We start from the raw sequence: 14,707 nt of genomic DNA, 5'->3' as shown, positions 1-14,707 counted from the left end.
AGAAGGCTGATCAATTGCTTTACTGTTACTACACTACACTGTACTATTAACAAAAACTTATTGCCCTTGCCAGACAGTCCAATACAGCTCTGACCTAATTGGTCAATCAATCAAAACACTATCACCAGAGTCTAATTAAAAAACTACCCTTTGGTAAACACATTCTACATGCGCACAGCAACAGGTGTAGTAAGTGGAGATAAGAATTGTTTTCTCCGACCTTCTCACAACTTCTCACAGCTTCCCAGGAAAATCCTGGGAGAGAATTATGTCTCTCTCTTCAAAAAATATGTGATTACCACAATGTACAGCTGAAGTACTGAGCTAAACTTTTAGGAAATGCATAAGAAAAGAGGTCACTGCTCAGGTACAGACATGACACCAAGGCTAACAGTAAATATGCAGCTGCAGACCCAGAAAAGCACATTAACTAACAAAGATGAGGGAGTCAGATGCAATTTTTCATAAATTAGCACACACTTGTGGCATGTTTTGAGTTTAAAATTCTCTCATGGGGCAACTGATGCTGAGTGCTTCTGGCAAATATAGTCCATTCCAGAGGGAAAGAGGGTTGCTGTGGAGCTAGCCTTGTCCTCCCAGTTCACAGATGTTGCTGTGTGTGTGGCTGCAAACTGGTGAATATCAGAAGAGGAACCATAGTGCCTGAGATGCACCACCAGCACTTGTGCATTTACTTGTGTATTTAGAGAGAATTTTCTAGACTGAAAAATAAGTACCTATTACTGATAAGTAATGTAAGATGAAACATGCTCTTACCAGTCTTATTAAGCATACTTGTTCTCTATCAGATAGTTAAACTACTCTTTACTGGAGTAGTTATTACCAGTCATTATTAAGCATACTTGTTCTCTATCAGATAGTTAAACTGCTCTTTACTAGACTTATGTGACAAAAACTGAGAGCCATGTACTCCTCCAGATACCAGGAAAGACACACGAATTTAATATAAATTTTCCTCCAGGACCCAGCAAGATCTACACCTTTCTCTTGCACCTAACAAGGTGTGGTAATACCTACCCTTAATATCACAATTGCACCCCACTATACTATTCTTAGTCTTCACCAAAGTGCCTCAACAGCATAAGATCTGAAGCTTCCTGATAAGTGCCAGATACTTTAGATCTGTGCTCATTCATTGTGTCTGGATGACTCAAGCACAGGCAAATTCCTTGCAGGCAGCAGTGAGATTGGTCTCAGATTTACCTCTTCCTAAGTAGAATCAGAGATGCTTTGAGTTCAGGCTGCAGCAAAGCTCACATCCAGAAAGAAGTGTGTTTTCTGGATAAATCCACTGGCAAACTGTTCTTCCATCCTGGGAGGATTGTGAAGCAGTTGCTTCACAATCGTTGCTTCTCTGCCTTCCTAGAACTCCTCCTCTATGCTTGGGCACAAGCTCCTGCCTGTGAAAGGCGATTTAGGCTAACAGGACCATAAGCCACTCAGGATCAGCAGAAATAGGGACCATGAGTCTGACCAGAGCTGGCAAATGCCACACTCCTCTATGCTCACACTCTCAGCCTGCTCTGGAGAAGGCTGAATTGTGAGTTCTACTCTTTCTGCAAGGGGAAGATTAGTGCTTTCTGAATCTAACTGAGAGAAAGGCAAGTGGCTACAACTTAGAGCTGTCACTTTGTGTGAGAGTGGTGGTCCTTTCAAGTAAATATTTTTACCTCCCTAGGCTGGATAACAGATTGTGGCTCTTTGGTTTCTATTTTTGCTTATCTCATCTAGAGTGAATTGTAAGCAGGCTGGCTGTGCTTGTTGCCTGCCAGCGCAAGCCAGCCAATCTAGTGCAAAATCTGATTATAAGTCTTTTATTTTCAACTCACTTAAACTCTAGTACTGTCCAGATCTGCCAGAAATGCTGCTCTGTCTCTACAGGGGATTGGTCTTTCCTGCCTGGAGAATACCTTTATCCCCATTCCGCTCTTTTTTTTTGCAGTGTATCTATGTGCACATATAAGGGAGGGATGGGAGGGAGGAACAGCTCCCCTAAGAGACAAACATCCATTTCTCTCCCTAAGCTGAAAACCTATTTAAATCTGCTTGATGGGAATCAGCCCTTCAGCTGATTCCCAACACATGCACAAGGTAGGGTGAGCTGCTCTGCTGAGTTTTTAAAGAGCCCATGCAGCCTGTTCCACAGGGTTTGACATTTCCAGTGCAGGACCCAGCTTTCAGCTGTTTGTGCCAGGTTACCCTGATTCACACTGGAAAAGTCAATACTGGTTGTCTGCATCACGTGGGTATTTTTCTTGCCTGGAGAGAATATCAACCAAAGGGTTTAGTAATTTCTGAAATTAAATTTAGGAAGAGTATATTAGTTTTCAATGGGAAAAAAAAAAAACTTTTTATGGAGAAAATTTGTTTTGAAATTGAGCAAAGGAGGCCTTTGTCAGATGCTTTTTCATGCCCCAAAGAAAATCTACTCTTATTTGCCCAAATTTTAGGATATTTCAAATCCCAGTATATGGAGAGACTTGCTACTGCTTAAGGGTTAAGGTTGTCCCAGAGCAAACTTTTGACTCTCACAGTTACAGTCCTGTTTGTGCATCATTCCCACAGTTCAAATAAGGCTCTCCAGCCCCTCTCAGCCCCTGGCCTGGGCATGCACTCTCAGTACAAAGGCACTACACATGGTGCAGCCCAGGATTATATGATGGAGACAGAATTTCCCAATAATGGTTGTTTCCAGCTGCCACATGCTGAGCTGGACTCAAGCAACGAATGGAGAGCAGGGACACTTTGCTGCACTTTCAGTGGCCTCTCTGTTGGCATCTAGGCAATGTGAAGGAACAAACTGCCTGTTTCAGAGGCAAGCAGTGCAAGAGACAGATCTGAGGCCTTCCTTTGGAAAACCAGCAGGCTGAACTGGAAGCAGGAGCATGTGGGGTGAAAAGTGGGACTTGCAGAGACTCAGGATTGGCAGGACAGGAACACTGTTGTGAAGCCATTAGAGAAAATGACAATTGGCAGAGACTGAGGATCTAGAAGAATATTGGTGTTGTAGGCTGAAGAGGTGAATGCAATATGGGGGGAAAAAACTGCTCAAGAAACTGAGGCACAAGAAAAGGAAACTGATAGAGAAGTTGCTATGCAGAGGGGAGATGTTCTGAGAATGCAGTCCCAGGAAAGACATTAGGCCTACAAACCAGTGGATGTGGGTGACGTTGGCAAGTGGACATAGTGAGTGGTCCCAGATGAGAGAGAACCAGGACAAAGAGTCAGGAGGAAATTCAGAAAAACTGAGCAAGGAGATGTGGAATAAAGGCTTGGCATTTGAATACAAGGGCTTGTTTTTAATGAGTGTTGGGGAATGAAACAAATAAGGCAACAATTGCAACAAAACAAAAAGTAGCCAAATTATCATCTACTTGTCAAAGACCTGTAAGTGTACACTCTGAGAAGACAAGAAGAAGCCCAGGACATGAGCAGCTGCCTTGTTTGGACACAGGACCCACCCTTGCACTACGTGCCACTGCCAGAGGGGACCAGACCATGCCCACTCAAGCAGCTCTAGCAGGGATGCGGGAGCCCATGGTGGGTGGGTTTGCTGACTGTGGGCATTCCTGGGAGCGACACTGCAGGCAGGGCAAGTCAAGAATGTCACGTGCTGTGTGCGCCTCCTTTCCAGGGTGGACCCTCAAGATTTTCTAATCACATTTTTACTTGCTCTCTGCTTGCCACCACTTGGTGGTCAGGGTGTTGGCTGCATTCTGGCTCCAGACAACAGGAGCAGAGGTTCTGGCTCTCTCAAGTAACAATATGGCTTTTAATGATTTTAAACTATCATATTAATTATGGCAAGATAAAAATGGTGAAGTCTGCTGTAGATGAAATGCATTCTAGTATTCATCAAATGAATAGCAGATAATGGTTTTTGTACTTAGCACAGCTTTCTTGAATAGATCCTTGCACATATTTTGGAAAAAGCTCCTGATCTTCCTCCTCTGACCAAGGTGTATGGGCATAACTATGAGTGTTCAAGGTAGGTTGATCCTCTTACTTGGGGTTTTGTTTAATGAAAACTCCAGCTGTCTCCAGGTTTCTGTGTGCAGAAGGTTGTAATGGCACACAGATGGCACACAGGCCCATGCATGGTGCTGGTCTTCCTTTCTCTCTGCAGCAACATCATTTGGGTGGAGCCAATCTACTGTCACTTAAGATCAACCAGGTTCCATCAGCATTTAAGAGTCTATGTGGCATTTTCTGTGTGATGATCAAGTATGTTTAATAAGGCTGGTGTCAGCACAGACTACTGTAGCAATCACTCCCTGGAGCTCTGGGGGTGGTTTTATTGCACACAGCCCACTGAAAATGTTTACCACAGAGGAACACCTCGGTTGCCATTGATACTCTTTGAGCAAGGATGACTGAAGGCTTCATCCATGGACTGATCTAACCCTGGTAAGATGGTATCAGTGGTTATCTGAGCTGAAGTCAGCTACATTTCTTTCATTCTCTTGACAATCCTTTTTAGCATAGTGATTGGGATGGTGTTGGTGTTTTCTCCAGCTGGAAATCTGACAGTGTCCCTCATGAGACCTAACCAGGGCGTGCCGTGGATGGCACCTGTCCTGCCAGGAGAGCTGGCTCAGGCATTGGTGGCTGCAGTTCAGGAGTGAGCACCACTTCAGCTGAGCAGTGCTGTGAAAGTGACACCTTTGTCTTCAGTAGCTTTTTACCATATTGTGGGCATCCAGCCCTGCAGCATCAGATGGGTGTGGGGATGAACAGATATGGATAACACTTCTTTTCCAGTTTCTCTAGCAGTTACAGCATTACATTGTAAAACCTACATACTAAACTGGATTTAAAACATCCCCTAACTTCAGTTTGTGATTTTTATGATCTTTTTCCTGGTAATACCTAATGTTGTATATTACTTTGTATGTTCAAAGCAGTTTCTGCATCCTCAGCTATAGTTATCTTCAGCATGTCTACAAATTAAATCCTAGGTTATGAAGTCAGCACCCAAAACAAAGGACATGAAACTAAGGAGTAGCACAATAAGAACTCGTCTGCTGAAACCTTCTTGCAGAAGCAGACTCCATTTCCCCAGTGACAGAGTTCTGCTACCATAATTGTAGAGCAATACTATTTCTTCATGCAGTTGCCTATGGCATCATTCACCATTAATTTTCCATCTTCTGCAACAGTGAGAACAACGGTCTGGCAGATAACAGATACTTTTGGTTCAGAAATTGTGTCATACCCTCACCAGGCCCAAAAAATAAATATGCAGTGTTGTAAGTGAAAACTATGCTAAAAGTTAGAATTACAAAATTAGCTTTGTCAAATTTTAGTGGTTGATTGTGTAATATTAATACTGTTGGAATGTTTTGGGTTTTTTTCTGAATACAGATTCATTTATGTGTTCTCCCTGTTTGGCAGCTCACAGTCTTTCTCCTCACAGCAGGTGCTGAGTAAAAAATTATAGGAAGTAAGAAAAACAGGGAAGTTAATTTGAACTAGTCCATGCAGGAAGATGGAACATGCTGGCATTACCATTTCACTGCCTTTAGAATAAGAAAGGCCAACAGAAAGGATTCAAGGACATTTTTGCAGACAAACTCCTGGAAGCAATTATGTTGGGATAAGCATAGGACTACACATATGCTGTTTTATAAGAAACATTATAGTCCCTCTATAAAATGCTTCTGCACCAGAAAATATGATTTGGTTTTATAAAAAATATCTGGAAAGTAGACAAAGTAAGTGATTGACTTTTCTTCAACTTAATGATTCATATGTAGTTCTAGAAATACCATAATAATAATAATAATAGTCTTGCAGCAAATAATGTGGTAGTTTCTTCCACTGAACAGACCAGAGAGAGAGAGAGAGAAGTGGGACTATCTGGTTCCAGGTTGTTTATGCTGTACATGTGCCAGCACTTTGTGTGCAGTCTGTGTCACAGTGTGCAGGAGGCCTTTAGTATATTCTATGTAAGGTACTATCTTGGGGAGTTCCAGCTTTTTGTCCACTGATTGAGTGGGAGCTCAGAACCAATCTTCTCTCTGGAGCACTCTCCAGACACAGCATCAGAACTGCAGTGTTACTAAATACACAAATAAAATGCAAAAATATTGAGGGAAAACTTGTGGACCAAGTATGCTGCTTACTAAACCTGTTTGTCTTTCTAGACACCCGCAAAGGCTGATGAAAAGGACTCTTCTATTAAAAAAAACCCCCAGTCTGTTTGTGATATGTAATGTTATTTCCTTTCAGAATCAGGTTGGCAATGTCTCTTTAATGTGCAGCACTGTGAACTTAAAAGAAATCTCATTATCAGCCTTTCTAGCCTTCATCAAGTATTCCATGACTGCTGGCTTGCAGATGCTGCAGTTAAGGTGCTGGGTGGCGGGGTTTTGTTTGTGTTCCCTTAGGTCTTTTTCTTGTTTTTGTACGTGGCTATAAATATCTTGCTCCTGAGAAAAGACATGAAAGTACTAACATAGACATTAATTAGACACCATATAATTTTTTTTCTCAAATTCTGGAGTCACAAGGCATAACTTTTAATTACCCGTTTTTGTTTCAGGAATAGTAGTTTCTTCCTCAGGCATATATCAAGATGATCAGAAACATGTATAATTTCTTCTCCAGAATTCTTGATTTCCTGTGGCCAACTTTCAATAAATAAGAAAACATTTATGCCTGAATCAAAGAGTTATGCACCCCTGAGTAAAAGTTCCAGTTCTTCTGTTGTAGGTCTCTACACAGTGCATCTATCATGTATTGTTCAGAGAGATCCTCGAGATAGAGATCAAAGCCGAATATAGTTCATTTCAGTTAATTTCTTAATATCTAAATTAAAGGCAGAAAACTTAATTCCAATGTAGTCCTATACAACCGGCCATGTAAGTAACTTTTAAAATCTTTCCTGCCCCAAAATAGTTGGTAAATGAAACCATATCACCCAGTTTAGACTACATCCAGAGAATATTACATGCCCGTGCTGTATGTCAAAGCATGAAGGAGAAGTCTCCTTTTTGCAGAATCCAAGCATGCGAGTTTTGGCTCACTGGTATGGGATTCTGGGGAGGTAGCTTTCATTGCAGTAGAAGCTCTAATGATTCACTGGTGTCAGAAACAGCTACAAATTGCTAAGACAGGGCTTTCAGACAGATCATCCATTGAAGTCATGATTCACTGTTTGCAGTACTTCAGACTTCAAAACTACTTCTTGCAGTTCCACTCCCATCAGCATGCAGGAAACAAATGCGGGGCACAGGACTGCACTCACAGCTGCAGGACCTCACTGTGCTACAGCTTTTGAAACAGCTCTGCGGAGGAGAATTTTGCAGAGACATCTGAAGGTATCCTAATGACTTCTAGCCTTTGATGTGCTTGGTTTAACCCAATTCAGATTCTCAGTACATACAAAATATGAAGAGATCTTTTAACGTTTAGTTTCTTTTCTTCTCTTTTTTTTTTCTCTGCTTGTTTTTTTCCTTTCTGCTTAATTTCTAAAGAGTCAAGACTTAGATGTCCATGTCTCCCCAATAATTATTGGATTTGTTACCAAATTTGAATTAGAATTGACTCAGGTCTCAAACATATTTGAATTTACTCAGAGGTGAATTTAATTTTGTGAAAACAGGCAGCTGACAGAATAAAGAAATCGAAATTTGTGACTCCACACTGAAAAACTACAAGAGCTTAGCTCTTATTAGGTGTCAGGGAATCTGTTCAGGGGAGAGACCAATGTCTGTCAGCACCTAAACCCTATAAAAGCTTCCATCAAAATTCTGTATGGATAGGAAAGGGGGGAATCACAGTACAGACACTTGGTCTACAGAGTGCTGTATAATTGCCATTTCTTTGTCCAGTGTGAAAGTAGGGATGAACCATTACTTGTGACTTGTGCCCTCCTTTCCTTTCCACCTTGTGCTGTCCCAATGTCCCCCAAGCTGCATCCCTGAAATTTAATTCCTGCCTCCCAACTAACACAACAGAAGTTTATAAATTCAGATTTGAATTTTGTGTATTTGCAATCCAAACCAGTATTTCAACTACCCCCTGCCTGCACTGACAAATACATACTGTAAAAAAGCTCTCCTGTGGTCATATGCTATTTGCTATTTTAATTTGATTGCAGGTGTTCCTGCACTCCCCTAAGGGCTGGCTGCATCTCTTTCACACTTGGCTTTCATTTGCTTTTCCAGCCTGTATTCATATCAGGAAGACATTTGTCTGAGTCAGTGGCACACCCATCCTATGACCCTAAATTCTCACGGCGTTCTCACTAGTTCTTAAATTAAAAGTTCTCTGTTTCTCAAGATATTCTAAACCTGCTTTTCTAAGCTTTACATCTTTATAGAAATATAGCTCTGGATTGTGATGAATGGTTTTTGGGGTCCTTAGCACATAATGATCTGACTGTCATAAAACCTGAAAGAAGAGTATTTATAGCAATATTTTGAAGTTAGAAATTACTACTATTAACACTCACAAATTACTAAAGAATGTGGTTTAATCTGAAGGAACAGGTGCCTCTTGGCAGTAAATGCCATACAAATGTCTCAGTTTTAAAGTCCTTTAGTGATCAGAGAATAAACCACTAGGCTCAGAGAGAGAACTGGTGGTGACTGAGTGCACACTCTGTTTTTCCTCTTTCTAATTTTGCAAATGATGTGAGAGCAGATCTAGAATGCTGGAGATGTATGATGAATACACAGATGATTGTGGAAGTGCTGGCTACTCAGGTCTGTCTTTGGGAAAGGCCAAGATTTAAAGCTATATTAAAGGCATCTCAGTGAGTATGTGAATTTCCAAGGCATTGAGGAACAATATGTCCCACCTGTGACAAATGACCAAGAGCATCACTGACCAAGTGGCTGTTTTCAGGTGCAGAGTCATATTTTTATGGAAGAAAAGGGTCAGTCACCCATTTCCCAATTATTTTTCTTTTTAACATGGCTATACCTTTAAAGTCCAACTCTTCCATGATTGAAACTGAGCTTGAGCCATGCTTACTGTGACTCTCAAAACTGTGTTCCTCTAAATGCTTTGTCAGTGCTCCTGTGAGATTCTGTCATTCATCTGATCCCTGTTAGCAAAGAAAACTACCTCTATCTTATCCTATGGGACGTGTTGGTCATTGACTGTGGGTACAGTGGCCACAAATCCTCTCATCACTTCCATCCAGCATCTCTTTTGCTACATTCCTGTCTTGCACCAGCTATGCTATATCACCCTCTTTGGCTTGTCATCCCAGCCTTCTTCCCTTGCCCCATGCTCTCTGTCCAGACACCTCTCCCTCTCCAGCCTGTTCCTTCCTTGGATGATTATTTCTTCTGGGTTTCCCCAAAGCAGCAACAGGGTCCAAAGTAGTAAATTAAAAATTTGCTGAGGAAAACCACCTCAGTCAGCCCCAGACTAGCACAGAATCACTGAAGGCAGGATCTTTGAAATACCAAGCTATGAAACTCTATCAAGACCAAACTGATCTTGCTAAGGCTCATAATTCATCCATGCTGAGTTGGATCTCCAGGGTGGCTAAAGCACTCCTGCCAAATTTAATGCTTTTCCTCCAAAGTATGGGGCCTTCGGGACGGTCTAAAGATGAGGCTGGCATTCTTCTCAATGTGAGGGAAACTTATACTTGTTGAAGAGCAAAAGCATTTTGGCTGAAATGTTTATGTACAGTCTGAGACAATTCTTGGTACAAGCACACATGCATCACACGTATCCAGCCTTAGGCAGACACCTGCCATGGAAAATGTGAGCCCTGGTGGCTGAAGACTGACAATAGCATCAGCAATGGAAAATGTGGTCTAATAGCAGGAACTATCAGGCAGTATTTAACGGGTGAGTTTTCCCAATGCCATCCTAAATTATCCCACTACTGCAAAGCTTTTAAAAGATTCAATGAAGTTATTTGTTCATTGCAGTAATTTTCCTCTTTAAAACCTTTGGCATGCTCTTGTTCATATAAAATAATGATTTACGGAAATAGGGGAAGTTGAAATCCCACCCATCCTTTTCTCTCCTGGTTTATTTATTTTCCATGTGAGATTAATGAGTTTCCTGCAACAGGGCTAGATCTGCTCACACAATGTGCAGATAAGTTAATATTTATTTCCTTTTCCAAAGGCGAGCAGACACTTTCGTGTTCCCTTGTTTTTAAAAGCGGACAGTATGTCAAACAACACTTGAATCAACCATCCTAAATTATAAAATGCCAGCTTTACACTGCTGACTGTAGTTAAACAGACTGATAAATCAGGGTGAGCTGTACTGCTGGATGCTAACATGGAAGCTTAATTTAACTGGCTTCATTTTATAACCAGCAGATACTTTGGAAAGAACACATCTGTCTATTTAAGGGATTTTCTTTAGTTTAGCGCCTGTCTGGTGTCAGGCTCCACTGCTGTGTGCAGTGAAGCTCACAGGAGCTGGTTTCCTATGGATTTCTCTTCCACACTCTCTTACCCTCCCAGTTCCTTCCTGCACCCAATGCCATTGCTCCTTCCTGCAATGTCTCCAGGTGCCTGTGCATCCCCTCTGGCAGACTGGAGGCATCCTGGTGCAGCTACACTCGAGGGAGCCCCCCTCCAGTGGGTGCTGTTCCCTGTGCCCAGCTGGGGAGGCCATGCATTCATCTCTCCCAGACACAGCTGCCAGTTTTCACTTTTGGACTTTCTCTGTCACACGCCAGGAAGTGGACAAGTGGCAGGGGGCAGGAGGAAGGCTGGGGAGACGTGATGGGGAGATGGTGTGAACATACTTGCTACATTTCCTAGGGAAACTAAGTTAAAAGGAGCTCCTTATTGCCAGGGCATTGTGTAAAAGAGATGAGAAATGCTGTGTGTGACTTGGTTCAAGAGGCAAAGGATATTTGTACTGTTATTTAATTTCTTCTTCCAGGGTCATCTTCAGTGCACCACTTACAGCTCCTTCCTCTCTCTCTCTAGTCAAGTCACCCCTAATAGCCAAGGAGAAAAAGAACCATTCTCTTCCTGTATGATTTTAAATTTTCTGTTTTAAAAGGTAAGCTGGACAAGTAATTTGAAAAAGTTACAGCTGTCTTAGGCCCCTGAGTTTCTAACTCCCTGCTGCTGGAAGTGTGAATCAGGCCAGTGCAGCAGCAGTTGGTGGAGCTGTGCCAGGGTAAACAAGGGGAACTATTCCAACCATGTGTGCAAACTCCACCAGAGATTTACTCACCTTCTGAAACCAAAGAGCTGAAAGTTCATTCCAATTTCACTTATCTGCCAAGGCTGAAGTTCAGTAATTCATATTTTTAGATTAATAAATAATGAAACAGCTATACCAGAGCAGGGAAGGCTTTGATTAAGCATTTTATAGCAAGTAAAAGAAAAACATTGAATCTTGTGCTCAGGAGCTGGCAGCTAGGAGAAGCAGGAATGCCTTGGTTCAAACATGTCTGTATTAAAAAAAAAAAAAAGGGAAAGAAAAAGAAACCTGGGGAGGTTCTTTCCTATGATTTTACAGGCAGCACAATAAGCCTGGCACTTCAATAAGGGAACTGTCATAAATACAGCTTTCATTGTGTGTGCTCCCACTGTCACAGATAAAGAATAAGAGAGCCTTTGACTCACAGCACTGGAGCAACACGTCCCTTATCTGACACCCCAGTCTCAGCTAGAATGAATTTTTCAAGACACATGCTCACTGCAATTGAGAATTTCAGAGCAAGTAACAGGCAGGCAGTGTTACCACTGCATTACCTATAAACCTTGTACTTCAGAAGCCTGTGTTTGAAAAGCAGACCTGCTGTTCTGAGCAGTATGAGCACTAAATGTTGCATTAAATACCCTCACAGAGAGCATTCTGCATGTTCCAAGGGTTCCCTGGATCCCTTCCACTCCATCATAGGCAGTGGCAGTTTCAGAGCTCACACTTTGTACCCCCTCCCTCAGAAGGGGGCCTCCTCCCTCAGAAACAACAGGCAGGATGAAATCAGAACGGGACAACTCATTTCCCACTCGCTGTTTTTAAAAGAAAATAAAGCATAAATGATTGCAGAAGTTCAAAGAGAGGACTGTAAAGTCTTTCAGAATTACCCTGAGGCTCCCAGGAAGAATAAGGTCTGACAGGCTTCATAGTTTTATGTAGACAGGCAGGGACTAAAAAAAAAGATGAAAGTCTGTCATGCCTCCTTTTCTCTTTTCCATACTCATCAGTAGCACATGAATGAGAATGAATGGAGCAGCTCAAGAATGTTGCTGCCACAGAGGTACAGGTTGGGAGGGGATTTCTCATTGAGAAAGTAAAGCTTTTTTTGCAAGAACTACGACATCCAAATTCCAGAGATACAACAGTGCTCCATAAAGGAGGTTTTAAGTATTTTCCCCATAACAAGCCATTTAGATTTTTCATCCTTAATTATGGTTTTTTGGAGATGATTTCTCAGGCATTTTATTTTTAAGATTTGAGAGTTGCAAATGAAGATTGATGTCACCTAGAAAATATACTTGCTCATTTTACATCTGGCCTTAACCTTTGTTTTTAATAACCTGAAAATTTTCATTAACTGTTCTTGAAATGGTTACAGTGGGCTGTGAGCAAAGTGCACAAGCAACAGAAGGGGGTTGCAGTCAATGAAAAATGAACTCTGGTCGCTGAAGACTTTATTTATTCTTATGGGACTGGTTCCCATACCTCTTTTGCCTTGAGATTATACTGCCACTTCAGGGATGACCATACCTCTTTTACTTTGAGATTACTAGCTTAAATTAGCTAAAGACTAAGACTACTATTAGACTTAGCTAAATTTCTAATTTATGGACTACAGAATAGCTCCATTACATTTCCTCTCCTCCTGGCCACATCACTCTTGGACTTGCACTGATGTAGTTTCAAAAAGAGATGGACTTTGTTCCCTTCCCACCTACTTTTGAAGCCTACTGACCTACAGTCATTGGAACAGTTGACTTAGATTTTTCAGTTGAGAAGGAAGTTAAGTGGTAGCTTATTTCCAGAGCAAGCATCTAGGCTGTTACACAAAATTGTGTGGGTTGAAATGAAAGTTGCCACAGTTGCTGCTGTCTTAGGTGGGAAGAAAGCATGAAGCTGCTCAATTTGGCAAGGTGGCTGCATCTCTGGACAAGTGTGACAATAGAAATTTGGATACAAATGATGCTCAGGTGCCCATAAACTCAGGCACATAAACAGGCTTTTTGTGATTGGTCTGTTGGGCTGAGGCATCACAATTTCTCCCAGGCTTTGCTTCAAGCATGTATAGCTTTTTCTTGCACCTCTCCCACTAAGGTTATCCTGCCACCCAAGTAGTGAGCCAGAGAGTCCTCTCTGCCACTGCAAATAAGACTGGGTAGTTCTGGCCTCAACTGTAACAACTTCTCTCTGTTGTCCTCTACTGATGCCAATGCTCAGGGCTGGAAGCTGCTCTGCTGTGACCCTCTGATGATAGTGGTGCTGGTAGCTGCTCTTTCCACATTTTCAACCACCAGACTTGAAGACTTGTCAGAGACAGGTGTAAACATTCATTCTCTCTGGAACAATCTCCAGGAAGAAGGACCAAGAGAGACTTTCTTCCCCTGAAAGGACAAAGCTGAAGGTACCTTATGGGAATAGAAAGTAATTGCAAAGGTAGTAGCTCCACCTTGGTATAAGATTTCTGGCATCCAGAACTTCCCTGGGTCCTCTAAATGCTGGAGGCTAGGGTCTCATGCTTTTGTGTACTTGATCTTTACAGACAAGCAGAAAAAGGAATTTTTCAAATGAGAATTTGGGAAATTTCTTATCCTTTCTAGGTTTGTGGCAATGTATATCAAGGTTCATGCAAGGAAGGTTTTATCTTATGGTCACTAGGCAAAAGTATTCCTAAGGGTGTATGATGAGATTATTGTGGTGTGGAGACTGGCAGGTTTATAGCTGTAAAACATTGGCAAGGAAGTGCTAAAGGAGGACTTCAGTGTGAAATATGAAATTGATTTGGCATCCCCTGTGAACTTAGATTCCCCTAGCTATGTTCTATACTTACTGTCACGGACTCGTACCACAGGAACAAAAAAGTAAAAATAAAGTTAAAGGGGGAAACAGTGGAAGTTGAAAGAATACTATAAATGCTCAGAAGTGACCAGGAGAAGAGAAAATAAAGAAAACCCTCTTCCTTTAAATTGGTGCTTCTTTAGAGATGCTGCTTTAGAAGTAAAATGCTTTTAACAGAAATTTGATAATTGCCAATATTCCTTAAAGGTCTTTTCCACTAGCTTCAAAGTTTAAAAGTAAATTAAAGATTCATCCTTGTCATGAGCTGACATTTATCTTGAACTCATTTGACATGAACAGGCAGGATCTTCATCAAATGCTATTCCAGTGTGGCTACACATGAGCTACAAGAGGTTTCATAACCAGCCAGGAAACGTGGGCCGTCCTGACATGTCACTGAAGCCAATTTTTGTTCTGTCCAGACCCACATTCCCCTGCTTCCCTGGAAAGGAGTAGGGCATGACACCATACCTGCCACTGGAACACACATCCCCCTTTCTCTATCCATCTCTACCTGTTCCCAAATGGTTGCACTCATCATCAAAACATTATTCACCAGAAGTTGGCCACATCCTCAAAATACCAAACTTCTCACTTGTAAAAAAGGAAATGAAATACAGGTGTAATTTCCCTTTTTAAAGAAGAAAACAAAGGCTTACCCAAAGCAGGATCTAGCTGGAGCTTAGCTATCCCAGGTTCCTGT

Source organism: Molothrus aeneus, chromosome 1 (assembly GCF_037042795.1).
Source record: "Molothrus aeneus isolate 106 chromosome 1, BPBGC_Maene_1.0, whole genome shotgun sequence".
Taxonomy (NCBI): Eukaryota; Metazoa; Chordata; class Aves; order Passeriformes; family Icteridae; genus Molothrus; species Molothrus aeneus.
The sequence above is the reverse complement of the archived record's forward strand: the minus strand, read 5'-3'. Positions refer to the sequence as shown.